At 37.8% G+C, this 13,239-nt stretch overlaps 1 long non-coding RNA gene across 2 annotated transcripts in view; it reads left to right on the top strand.

The window, feature by feature from the left end:
* LOC133219997 (uncharacterized) overlaps window positions 1-13,239 on the top strand; it is a 188,096-nt gene that overhangs the window by 151,040 nt on the left and 23,817 nt on the right. The gene's annotated exons all lie outside the window — the stretch shown is intronic.

Below are 13,239 nucleotides of genomic sequence, written 5' to 3'. Positions count from 1 at the left end.
TCTGACCCCATCAATTCTATATGTTTTATGAGTCATTTAGCAGACATATCAATAACCTTTGGAGTCCTTTGGTTTGGGTTTGTTTAAGTTTGGGGGTTTTTTTGTACTCTAATCCATATTTTCATCAGTACAAACATATTTGTTTCAGAGATTAGTTTAATTTTCTCAGTTCTCATTTGTTCAGAATCCAAATGTTACAAAAAGAGCACAGCACTTCATTTCTTACATAGCAATGTTTCTTTATTTCAGAGGGAAGGAAAAAAAAACAGAACTTTTTGGCTCTGAGCCTTTGTCAGAAAAGGGCAACCCAAGGGAATCGTTAACTGTGGGGTAATCTCTTTGCCCACGGATGTAATATTCATGTAGTTTCTATAGTCTACCTATTAAATGAATTGGAATGAAGGATTTTATCAGATCAAGCTACTGTGAATAAAATCAATCTTATATAAAATTCACTAATTAAGTATATTACCACCAATAATGTTGCAGTGAGCACATTAGTGGAAGCTGACTTTCAGAATTGATATATTTCATTGAGGAAATGACACTAGTAGGTTTCAGTTTGGAGAGTAAGACTTTTTTTCTCCTTCATGTGAAGCTGATTTCATGATAAAGCTTTACATAAAATATGTAGAAGTACATTAAGGTAAGCAACACTAGACTTTTAATTATCTATATAATTTACTGAAAAGTTGGTACATTACCAAACTTCTGTTGCTACTCTGAGAACTATATATCACATTGTTCTTATGTTAATATTCTGGTTTATTAAGTGAAAACAGCAATTTCACAGACATTTATACTCATCTGAAATCACTTTAAAATGACATTTATGAATAAAGTCTCACAACCATTTTAGTAATATGCTTGATAATCAGATCCAATATGTCTCATTGCTTCCTCTTACATCCTGGTTTTTAAAAAACAATAATGTAGTTTCACAGAATTTTTGTTTATTTTTGTACAGCTTTGGTATATATACGTGGATGTGTCTCCTAATGGACCAGACTGAAAATAAAAATAATCAAAGCTACTTGCTCCCTTCACTCTAGTGTTCAGAGTGAGAGCAATGAAGCCATTTGTCTCTCCATTTCTGACCACCACTCTCTGCCTGCTTACATTTCCTGGCTCTAGAAACTGAAGAGGACCCTGGCTGGAAAACACATATAAGTGGTAAGGCTTAGTGGAAAGTATGGGCTGCTTACACTAGGGTGAATTCACTGCTGTGAATAGCAGCAATAACTCCAAAGGGGAAAACCATACAGCAAAGTGCAACCCATGCAGGTAAATCAGTTGGCACACAAGATCCAAGCCAACTTGGCAAGGAAACAAAGGGGAAGGGAAAGTCATAACAAGCAGCAGGATAAGTGCCTGCTCAAGAGGCCTTGCAAAACAAAAGCATAGAGTAATTTTTGAAATGTGTTAAAGACATGGTTTCACTCTCTGGAGGTTACCCTGAATGGTTTTACCTTCAAAATTTATGGCACTAAAAATATATGGAAAATTAGGTATGGTCTTCAAATACACATGGAAACAGACATGGGCACTGAGTGTCCTCAATATATAAAGGATAAATAAAACATTATTAAGCAATAAAACTTAGCACAGACATTAGTTGTTCATCCTATTGATTCCTTGAGGAAAGTAGTCTGAAATAGAAATCCAAAATCCAAAGTGAATTATGTGGCTGGTGTGCACAATTATGTCCAGGTTACCTGTTGTTTTTGTTTTTCTTTACCTCTATTTGAACTGCAAATGCTTTGGAGCAGGGATTTTCCTTCTGACATATTTGAAGAGGATGTTGTACAGTACCAGGAATAAAAAAGTGTTATCCTAGAAATAGTGACTGGCTGTATGTAGACTGCCTACTCTGTGTGCCTGTTTGAGATTGAGAGTATTCCAAGGCATCCATGTAAGGCTGACAGATAATTCTGACTTTGTACTTTTGTAACCTTTTGTATTGGTAGAATAAACTTGGTTTTCCTGTTTAGTTTCCTTATCAAAATATCTTTAGTTTGATTCAAGCTGCAACTGTTGGTTTGGTAACACCCATTATCTGGCAAAACAGAGACATTCCCATTTACTCCCACTGTTCTGTGTTTTTTCTGGTTAGACCTCAGTGAAAAGGCAACTTAAACTTGAGAAACATCCACGTTTTCATGTACATCTCTTTCTTTTTCACCTAAACATTATTGATTTATTCAGCCTTCCTTTAGACTTTAAGTTTCCTAAATGTCATATAGTTCTGCTCGGCAGACTCTTGCATTTTGTCAACAACTTTCAGTGTTGAGCCCCAAACCAAACACAGACTTCCTGAGGTCTCACTTGCAATACGAAATAGTCAACTCTGTATATTATATATGATATATGACACCCCTGTTAGCACATCTGAGAATGACATTTGCCTTTTTTCACCAGAGCTGATTGCCACTCCTGTTCATTTCTGCAGTGCTGCTGTCTGACTAGGTATTTCCCATGTTGGTTTTATGCTTTTAAGCTTTCTTCTTGGATATTCTTACTCGATTCCATTGTGTTGATTTGGGGCCAAATATATTTTTAATATAGAAAGAACATTTTGAATTCTAATCTAACACAATTAGATCCTGTCTCCCTTCTCACTTATAAAAGTCCTAAGTTTAGTGTCATGAGCAAAATATACAAATGTAGTTTCTCTGCCATCATCCAAGTCATTAACCCAAATCCTGCTCAGTACAGATGTCTGCAGGATCTGTTTTGAAATGTTCTCCTCACAGTGCAAGTCATAATTATTTTCAGCAAAGTTTTCCACCTCTCACATACAAGTGCAACAGGAATTTCATTTAATTGTTCCTCCAATTTGCTCATGAAAGTCCTGCATAAGAATGTTTGGACTGTTCCAAAGTTAAATTATGTCACATACTTTGAACTTACATCAGACACAGGGGTTGTTTTCCTTCTTTTTTTTTATTTTTTATTTATTTATTAAAAATGAGAATAGAATGGCTTGTTGTTGAAGACAGGCAGGTTTGTCTGTATTTCCTTCATTCTTCCCCCAGTTTAGTTCACCTAAACTTAATGAGTACATCTACGTTACACCACCATTTCAGTTCAAATCAAAGGTATGCTTCTGAAGTAAATCTTCTGATGGTCCTCATGCTTTTAGTCCACAGTGAGTTTCCTGAGTTCTTTCTGGATTAAACTAAACTGGAAAACACCCACCCAAAGTCCACTACATGCAGAGCATGTGACCAGAGAAAGTCAGCTTGAAGAAAGTTATTGTGTGGACATAGGGTCTCCCACATCATCTCTGCCTCTACTGTGCTGCACTACTTGCTGATTTAAACATAGTCCAAGTGCCCTTCTTCCAATCTCACTTGGCTTCCATTAACTCCCAAAAGTGATAGCTCAGCGGCTGCTTCAGCTAACACCCTATGAACTTGAGGTTGTATTTTATCAGGCTCTGCTGACATGTTAGGTTAACTCCTTTTAATTTAGTTTTTTTTTTTTTTTATTTGGAAGCAGGAAAAAAAAAAACTAAACCAGCATAATGCACTTTCTCTGTGACTTCTGTTATTTACTTTCCTTCCCTCTTCAGTACTGAACTGACACTTTTTCTTGCTTTCCCTCTATTCCCTTCCTAATGTATTTCTAGAGCCTTTTCTGTTTGCCTTTCATGTCTCTTGCTAGTTGTAAGTCATTTTGCATTGTAGCTTTCCTGACTTCATCCCTATATGCTTGTGCTGTTATCCTCTACACACATCCTTATCCAGCAGTCCTTGTTTCCACTTTTAATATATTGCTTTTTTTTTTTAAATTCTTTAGTACTTAAAGAGTTCCTGATTCAGCCACATTGTCTGTTGCTATGTTTCCAAGCTCTCCTTAACATCAGAATGCTTTGCTTTGTGCCTTTATTACAGTCTCTTTCAATAACTGCCAGGTCTCCTGAATTCCTTCATCCTTTATACCATCTTCCCAAGGGACCCTACTTACCAGTTCCCTTAGCTGTTGAAGAGTGTTTTTTTGAAGTCCATTATGCCTACTCTGCTGTTCTCACTCCCCCCCATTCTCAGTATGATGAACCTGTGATTCCTACAACACCTGAAGTTGTATTCCACCATCAGATTTTCAATAAGCTTTCCCCTGTTAACTGGGCTCCTACCTAAAAGAGCTATTCATTCTACAGCCTTATCTACGACACCAAATCCTGGACATGGTGATGTGATGAAAAACATAATAAAGGGGAGTGTGATGATTGTCTACATACAGCCCTACACTACATACATACAGCTGAATTAATTTTATTCAGCATTGGTAGCTTTTCAGCTGCATTACGGTGGTCAGTGCGCTTCAGTGAATGTGCACAACATCTGGAAGGAGTTCAAAGCACAAAGATGAACAGAGTGCAAGAAAACAGACTACAAGAAAAAGTTGACATAATCAGGTTGCTCAGTCTAGAAAAGTCCTGAGAGTCAGCAGAATGAAATTTTCTGTATTTTCACAAAAACTAAAATTATCTGAAAGGGATCAAATAAACCATTCTGCTTATCCATAGCGGAAAATGGAAAAGGAGTAGGTTTAGGTTGTTACCATAAGGTTCAAGTTAGACATTAGACGCTTTCTAACAGTGAAGATAATAAACTGTAGAATAGATAGCTTAGGGGAAAATGGATTTAAAAATGAGCTATGCAGTTATCTGGCAGGACACTATAACCACAGTAACCCACCAAATTTTCCTACCAACAACCAAATCACCCTCACATGTGGTACAGAGTGGTGAAGCTACTCCAATAGTACACAAATGTGCTTTTGAGACACCCTGAAAGATAAGGTAAACTGAAATTTCCCCATTACACTCTGACAGCTGAACTGCTAAGGGGTTGACACAAACAGCACTCTTGTAAACCAAGTACAGAGGAGGTACAACCATTTGACTTCATGGTGGATCCTCCAAAAGTGCTGCTGTGGCCTTTGGTGGTGCAGTCGTTTCACAGAAAGTGAGGCAGGCTCATGAGTCTGAAGGATCTCAGCTCCAGGTGGGTTTTCTGAGGCCAGGAGAGCTGTCTGCATTTGAAGTGGCATACATGCTGCACCCCATGTAAGTGGAATGCATTAGCTGCATTCCCCAGGAGCTCCAGGAGGCAGAGTGCATGCCTGAGGCACAACCCTTCCTGGAGCTCCTGCCGAGGTGATGTGCTTCTGCATTATCCCCATTGTGGCACTATGCCTTCAAGGCACAATTGAGTCCTTAGTGTTTTGTCCAAGCTATTGCTTCAGAGCTTGAATTTATTATATGAACAGAGATAGCATAGCTCTTAACCAAAGTTAATCATCAAATATTTATGTACATTAAATACTACAGTTATTCATAGTCAGAGATAAAAATACTGCTTTTTCTACAAGGCCATCATTTATTGTATTGGTTTTAGTCTTTGTTAAATTCCCCATATATTCAGTTCTTATCACAAAAATACCCTCCTATGCTTCTTATATTAGAAAAATTACCCATAGCTGTATCTCCAGACTTGGCCTGTTGACTTTCTGCTCAGTCCATTTCATCCCTTTCCTTTTCTCCCCATGGTGGAAAGCATTTCCCTCACAGTTATTATTTTTCAGTTGCTCATACAGTATGGTAAATTTTGTCTGCTTATTTAAAAATATGGGGAGAGGACAGGGTGACTTATAACTCACGAGCTATGATTTCCAGGAGGGATGGTTGGACCTTGCTAAAATGAATTTACCTCTGCCCAGCACAAAGAGAAGAGTAACAAGGAACCATGGCTTTTGCACATGTAGGCTTTGTGAACAGTTATGGAGGTTTTTAGCCTGGGGTTCACTTAATTTACCTGCTTAGGTCATGGCTTCTCAAGCAATCAGTCTCATCTAACAGCTCCCCCCCAAAAAAAATGGGGATGCTCCAAGACATTCCTACCTGTTTCTACCCTTCTTCTTCCCTGGTAACAGCTACGTGCTGCTTCTCTCTCCTTTTCACTAAAGCTGGCAGTTGTCAGATTGATTCAGTTTGGAGACCTACCAGAAGCTAACTACTTGTTGATGTCGTTGCTCAGGATAGTTTTCAGAGGGCTGATTAGATTAGTCAGCTCACTGAAGACACAGTGAGCATCTGCAGTGGCATAAGGTGAGCAGCAGTATAGCACAGGTAGCAGTGAAAAGAAGGACAGGACTTACCAGCAGCAGAGACCTTAGCTCACAACATACTCCAACACCCTACCCAAAGTCTAAGCATTAGAAACTCAAATGATCAAGTGAAAGGTGCTTACAACGACAATGAACCCAGAAAGAGAGCTGACCCTGACAGGAAATCTCCTTGGAATTAGTATTGTTAATAAGTAATAGCCTAGTTATTGACTGCTTATGTTTACAGTATAGAGGCCAATACATAAGAAAAGGCTTGATAACCCTGTGACATGAAACAATATAATCATAGAAACACAACACCTAACTAAACTAATTAGTCCTGCAAAGAAGGAAGATTTCTTGTTTAAAGTGCCATAGTGCTCTAATATGGGTATATTGTTTCGAGGACTAAAGCTTGTATTTGTTCTGTATGGTACTGCATTGCTTAGCAATTAGTAGCAGTTAGTGGCAGTCAGATAAATCTTGATTGCCTAATGCAGGTATGCTTCAAGAAATGTCAAGGCTTGTTTGGGGCTTTCTGATACTAGGCAGTATCAATGCTATTTCTAGAACATTGTTTAAATAAAAATATCAGACAGTCAGTATTCTAGCAAAATTCTTCAAAAAGTGTCTAGCATTCAAACTGAGTATGTAAGTACAGAAAAGCCAATTTTGATTTTATCTTGTCTTTCATCACAGATAGTGCTGAGTATAACCCTAAATCTACATACCTAGCAGAGGAGACGTTCAGGTCAACAAACACCCTGAAGTATATTTGGGGTGGGGAGACATTTACAGTCATCACACACCCACTATTTGGGGTGATAAAATACCTGAAGTAAGATCTTAAATTTTACAAGAAATCAGCTACAAAATTGTAAGATAATTTGTACACATATTAACATAAATTTCCCCTTACATGTTTAAAGTAGCTGTGGAGTCAAATTATCATCCTCCAGTTTCAAACATTGTTATATGCTCTTCAAAATTTGGTGCAGTTTGTGCTTTTATGTACAGTCCAGGCTTAAGGCAAAAATCTGAATCAAAGCACATTCTCCAGTGTGATTAACCACAAGTGATGAAAAAGGAAAAAAATATTTAAAAAAATATTAAAGTTCAGTTGCCTTTTCTTGAGCAAACTACGAAGGGTAAACCATATCCTATAGATCTCTTCTGCCTTTTCACCACTAGAGTATCATAAAACGGGTAAAATGGAACAGAGCCAAAACCTCCTTTTTCCTTAAAGCCTGTTTTACAACAAATGGATAGCTTTTAGAGTACCAGTAGGAAAGAACAAGGCCAAAGAATAAATGGCAGTGCATCACATCAAGTGCAGGAAGTAGAAAGCTGAAGAACCAACATGATGAATATACATTTTTAAAAGGGTATGGGAAGGGAGGGGTGAAACTGGATTTCTGTGGTCACAGGTAAGGCATCTGCATCTAAGAACCAACATCACGCTAGAAGCATTATGTCACTGTAACAAACCCAGCCATCGCAAGACAATTGATCAATTCTCCTCCTCCCCTCCTCCCTATTCCGGGAGCATCAGATCTGTTTGTTCCTCCTTAAATGGGATGGTTCATGATAGTGGATGGTTAACACTTTTTGTCTGCAGGCGCTCTTTTCAAATGCCTATTTTGGGGATTCTCTCTGCATCTGAATTATTTCATAGCTCAGTGAAGAGACTTCTAAATGCCACTGACATTAACAAGTTGTACAAAGATGATAATCTCAGCTGGGCGCCACAGATCGAGAACGTGCCGGCTTGTAAGAGTTGTACAGACTGTCAGGGATAAGAAATGGAAAGTGCATAAAGCCAAGTGTCATTTCCATGAGAACTCTTATGTTTGAGGAAAAATCTATCAGAAAGAGGTGTCAAGACAGATCCTACAAAATGCAAATCATCCAACAAATGACTGGTTTGAAAACAAAAGTGAAGCAAAATAGAACTGGAAAGCTTTTGGGGGGCAAGATAATCTTTTTAGACAAAGCACCATTAATAAAATTCATACTAAAAAATTGCAGAGTTGACTGGGGAACTAAATTGGGCTGAGCAGCTGACAGAGAAAAGGTTATTTACTTTGAAGCTGCCTAAGAGATCGTGTTTCCAGGCACTGGAAAAAAATTCTATAGCTACTAGAAAAGGAAACTGGAAGTAGTATCCATGTAAAGGACAAGTCTGAGCAGTGACCTGAAGCATATTCAGATTAAACACACAATTGTGACTGTACCCATTGAGGACTGACTTTACTCAAATCTCGCTATGAAGATTTTCAGTAATTTTTATTAAATACCCCAAGGACTGAAGCTAGTCGCAAACTCTTGTTAACCATTCCAAGCAGGGTCTACAGCACGAATAACTTTATATTCCCATTTTATCACAAGCATTCAAAAAGGTTGAGCACACCCATGAATTTCAGCAAGTCTCTTTCATAGAATCATAGAATCACAGAATAGTTTGGGTTGGAAATGACCTTAAGACAATGGAAACGACTATGGGCAGGGACACCTCATACTAAACCATGTTGCCCAAGACTCCATCCAACCTGGCCTTGAACACTGCCAGGGACAGAGCGTTTACCACTTCCCTGGGCAACCTGTTCCAATGCCTCAACACCCTCACAGTAAAGAACTTCTTCCTTATATCTATGGATTTAACTTTAAACCCATTCTCCTTGTCCTATTGTTACAGTACCTGATGAAGAGTCCCTCTCCAGCGTCCTTGTAGGCCCCCTTCAGATACTGGAAGGCTGCTATGAGGTCTCCGTGCAGCCTTCTCTTCTCTAGGCTGAACAGCCCCAACTCTCTCATCCTCATAAAGGAGGTGTTCCAGCCCCCTGGTCATCCTCGTGGCCCTCCTCTGGACTTGCTCCAACAGCTACATGTCTTTCTCACACTGAGGACAACACCACATCTGCACGCAGCACTCCAAGTGAGGTCTCACAAAAGCAGAGTACAGGGGCAGGATCATTTCCTTCAACCTGCTGGTCATGCTCCTTTTTATGCAGGCCAGGATATGGTTGGTCTTCTGGGCTGCTTTTTCTTATTTTGTCCTTTTTCTTTCCAATGGTCAATTTATTCAGAAAATTTATTCAGAAAAGTATGGCAAAGTGTTAAAAATAGTGAAACTGAAAGCAGTATTGAAGGTCAGTGTGGAACGCTTTGAGACTGATTAACTTTGTAGGGTGGTATAGATACAGAAATGGTTCTTGCAATCTCTGGTCCATACCTCAGTTTCGCAATTGAAAAAATTAAACTGTGATCAAGCAGCACATATATTATGAAAAGAAGACAGGCCAGTCTCCTCAAAACTGGGCATGTTATTTATACAAATAATAACGATACTTACATTTAAGCACAAAGGATGCAAGGAAACATAAAAGAATGGTGGAGGGGGTAAAAAAGGATATTAAAAGGGGGTTAGGTCACATTTAAGTGTCTAATACAACAGCTATTTCTTTAGGATCTCTGTTTAAAACCTGGCTGATCCTGAAAGCCCTTCCCACCCATCATGCTCCCACTTGCTAACATTCAAGGTGGCCCAAACCAACTAATTTCCTTCCCTGTCCCAGTCCATAAGTACCTCACCATCCATTTCATACCTCATATATTTAAAAAGCTAGGGTACCTATGAAATACAGGCAGAAGAATGAGTAATGATATCTGTTAGTAAATTAGTTACCTATGTTGTGCAAGACTGAGGTTCAGTCCCTCTTTTATTTAAACAATTTGGATCCACGACTTCAAGGAGAGTATGACAATCCTCTAACTACTGACTAGTATGACCTCTCTTTTCTGAAGCTATGTTACCTTGTATGCACAGGTTTCAGCTATAAAATCACTGTCACCTGCTATTTCAGCTTGGGAGGGGAAGTATACAGGCTCTTGGGAAGGTAAAATCTTTGCACTGAAACTTGGTAAAATACTCTCCCAGTTTTTCTTATTGACTGCCAGTAAAGGATATCATACTGAGAACAACACAGTCAGACACCACATTCCCTGAAGCCTCATTTCAGTAACTGTATGGAAATACAGTTCTTTTGCTCTCTTTCATTAACAGCCACTCCTTTTTTGTCTTTTTTTTTTTAATGACAGTGTCTTCTTTCTTGGCAAGTTCAGCATGTAACCAGACATGAGAATTTGAGAGCAACGTTAGGAGGAAAAGAGAAATAAAATGTATCAGGGTTAATCACAGGGATTGTTTGTCAAACAGGTATGACTTTGGACGTAATGTTCTTTGAGAAACTCTTCCTATGCCCTCCTCTAGGGACCCTCCAAAGAGACTTACTATTTAAGCTAAACTTAAGGAACACTCTTTAGCTTAATGGTCAGCTGGCCCAATCCATACTGCCACATAATATGAGAGGTTGGCAATTGCTTGCCTCAAAATTCCTCTGAATTTGCACTTGTGGATATGGAGAAATGTCATATCAAACTCGGTAGGTTTCTGCATCTTCTATAAGAAGCTAATCAGCATTTACCAAACAACCTCCATGCCATAAACCATAGCTGTGCACATGCTGTTTGCTAAAATTGAAGGATGTTTTTCTATCAAGTTGACTCTCCATTACATTATGCCCTGTGATTTATATTGCTAGCACTGCTGGATTGTGAGTATTGCCATGGAGAGATATCTGAAACATGCAATTCATAATTGAAGTTGCGAATGCATGCTATTGTATCTAGGAAGCACTCTTTCCTTGTTCGATTGCTGTGTATACAGTGTCAGTTAAGAGATGATCTAAATATCGCCGAGGCAACTGTTCTGAGTTATGTAATTGGAAAATTTCTTCTGCTGTCCACAAGAAGATTCTGAATAGACCAAAACCAAAATGGAATTTTGAATATTGTTATATTTATTTCACATAATAATACTATGCTTTCTATAAATAAAACATTTTGGCTCTATCAAAGTAATTATTTGTAATGAGATTATTTGAAGTTACTGAATAAAAATATTTCAGGTTTTCTATGACAGGAAATAATTTGAAATTCCAGCGTTTCACACATTCTGAAGACAAACACATTTTGAAATGCGAAAACTCCTGTGAAATAGAGGCTTCATTTTCTAACCAGTTCTACCAACTGACTTTTTTGGTACTAAAAAAAAGCAATTGTTTTTTCCAATGAACTCCTGCTCTCTAACTCTAAACACTCATTAACTGTGATTTTCTCATAAACATTTGTTCCTGTTTTCTTACCCTCTTCTTTCCATACCTTTTCTCCAGCACTCTGACTTATGTAGTTATTTGACTAACTATATGTTAAAGCAGATATTTTAACTCAAGAAAAAGTCATCTTGGCAGGTCAAACCAGCATCACTAAGTGCTCCTGGATATTTTACAGCAGAGAATCCTAAGTGAAGGCAGCAGAAAAGGATAACGCTGCTTGCAAAAATAACTATTGCTAGTTATTTTGGAACACTGAGGACAGCTGCTGGCAGATCTCAAAACAGAAGTCCCTGAATAGTCACAAATTTGTCTGAATTGTCAATAATGATGCAAATACCTGTAAAGGAAATATTGTGTCCTGATGTAGTGGTCTGCAAAGACAACTACTTATCAGCTAGCTGAGAAGCCTCTTTGGTCTTGATTATGGTCTAACATGCAGTCTTCCAGAAAATTTACTCTGGATGGCAGTAGGTTGTTTAGTGTCTTCAGGAGGTAACCCATCATAGAGACAAAGATATACACTTCTACCGCTCCTGTAGCTGGCTCTGCAGTCTTCTCATTCTCACAGCATATGGTGAAAGGCATCTTGAAACCTAGCCTGGTAAGGCAGTTAAATGAAAAACTTTCCTTTTTCATCACCTCTCTTTATATCCCTTCCCACAGTCTTACATCAGATGAAGTGATGCACTATAATGAAAATATAATAGGAGTGTGTGATTAGACAGATGAGATTTTTCACTTCATTTGATGAGACATTGTGTCTTGCTGCTCTTTATTATATATATAATTTTTTTTTATTTTATACTCAGAGCAGCAAACCAGAGTTTTCCCAAATGAAATGAGAAAATATTTTCTCATATTTTCCTCTAAGTAATGGTTTTAAACATTTTTTCAGACTGTCACAAATAATTATTTGGTTGGATTACAGGTAACAGAAACAGTTATCCTATGATATTTGTCATAAAATACTAATGCTGCACAAACTAAAAAAAAAAATTATTATTTCCAAATGTTAAAAAATAAACCATTTCTCACTTGTAAGAAATAATTAGGATTCTCATTAATTGTAGATTTTTTTTTTGTTTCACAATAGCTCTGCATTAGAAAGGAGGAAAATCAATTTTGTGATGTACTTGCATTTAGAGGCAGAAAGAGAATGAAAGAGTCAGATTACTAATATACAGGAAATATATATATATGTGTATTCCTTCTTACCATAAATACTGACATTTTATTTATTTGAATTAATCAATGGATAGGAAGCCTCCCAAAAATCATTAAAGCACTACACAGTAAAGACAAACCAACAGAAGAAATTTTTTAAAAATCAAATATCAAATGAAATACTTAGCTAAACAGCACAGAAATAACCGTCCTACTCAGAAAGAAATCAATTTCCAGTTAGTCAGAGGAGAATGAAAAAAGAAGAGGGTGACAAACAAAATCAAGAGGACAATACAGTGAGCAAGTGAAGACGAGTTGCTTCAAATAAACTGCACCCCCCAAGCCATGGAGTAGATATAATCAGAGACACACCATCACTTCAATATTTCTGACGGTACTACACATGTGAAACCAAAGGAAAAAACCTGATCTGTATTCATTTTGTATTTGTATCAAACCTGTTTGTATTCATTTTTCTTCTAATTTGACTGTTTTCTCGAAATATTTGTTTTCTATTTGCTCAGTATAAGCAAACACTGTGCCTAAAATCCAAAGGACCACATAAAAATAAGTTTCTCTTAAGATTGTTTCTTCCAAAAAGTATTTATTTACTGTGTTATGGGTCATGTAGTGCTGTATAACTAGTATACCAATCATCCCCATAGCAACAGGTCAGCGGCTCTGACCGTCCATGACACTTGACAACTAACTCACTCTCCTGCTTCATTTTGAACCACTCCAATCATCTCCTTCAAAAAAGTAATTTGCTCTAGAGGGTATCAGCTGT

The sequence above is a fragment of the Neopsephotus bourkii genome, unplaced genomic scaffold (genome assembly GCF_033783945.1).
Source record: "Neopsephotus bourkii isolate Nb327-2 ecotype Australia unplaced genomic scaffold, CSIRO-AGI_Nbou_v1 NB_1394, whole genome shotgun sequence".
NCBI classification, from domain to species: Eukaryota; Metazoa; Chordata; class Aves; order Psittaciformes; family Psittacidae; genus Neopsephotus; species Neopsephotus bourkii.
The sequence above is the reverse complement of the archived record's forward strand: the minus strand, read 5'-3'. Positions and strand labels throughout refer to the sequence as shown.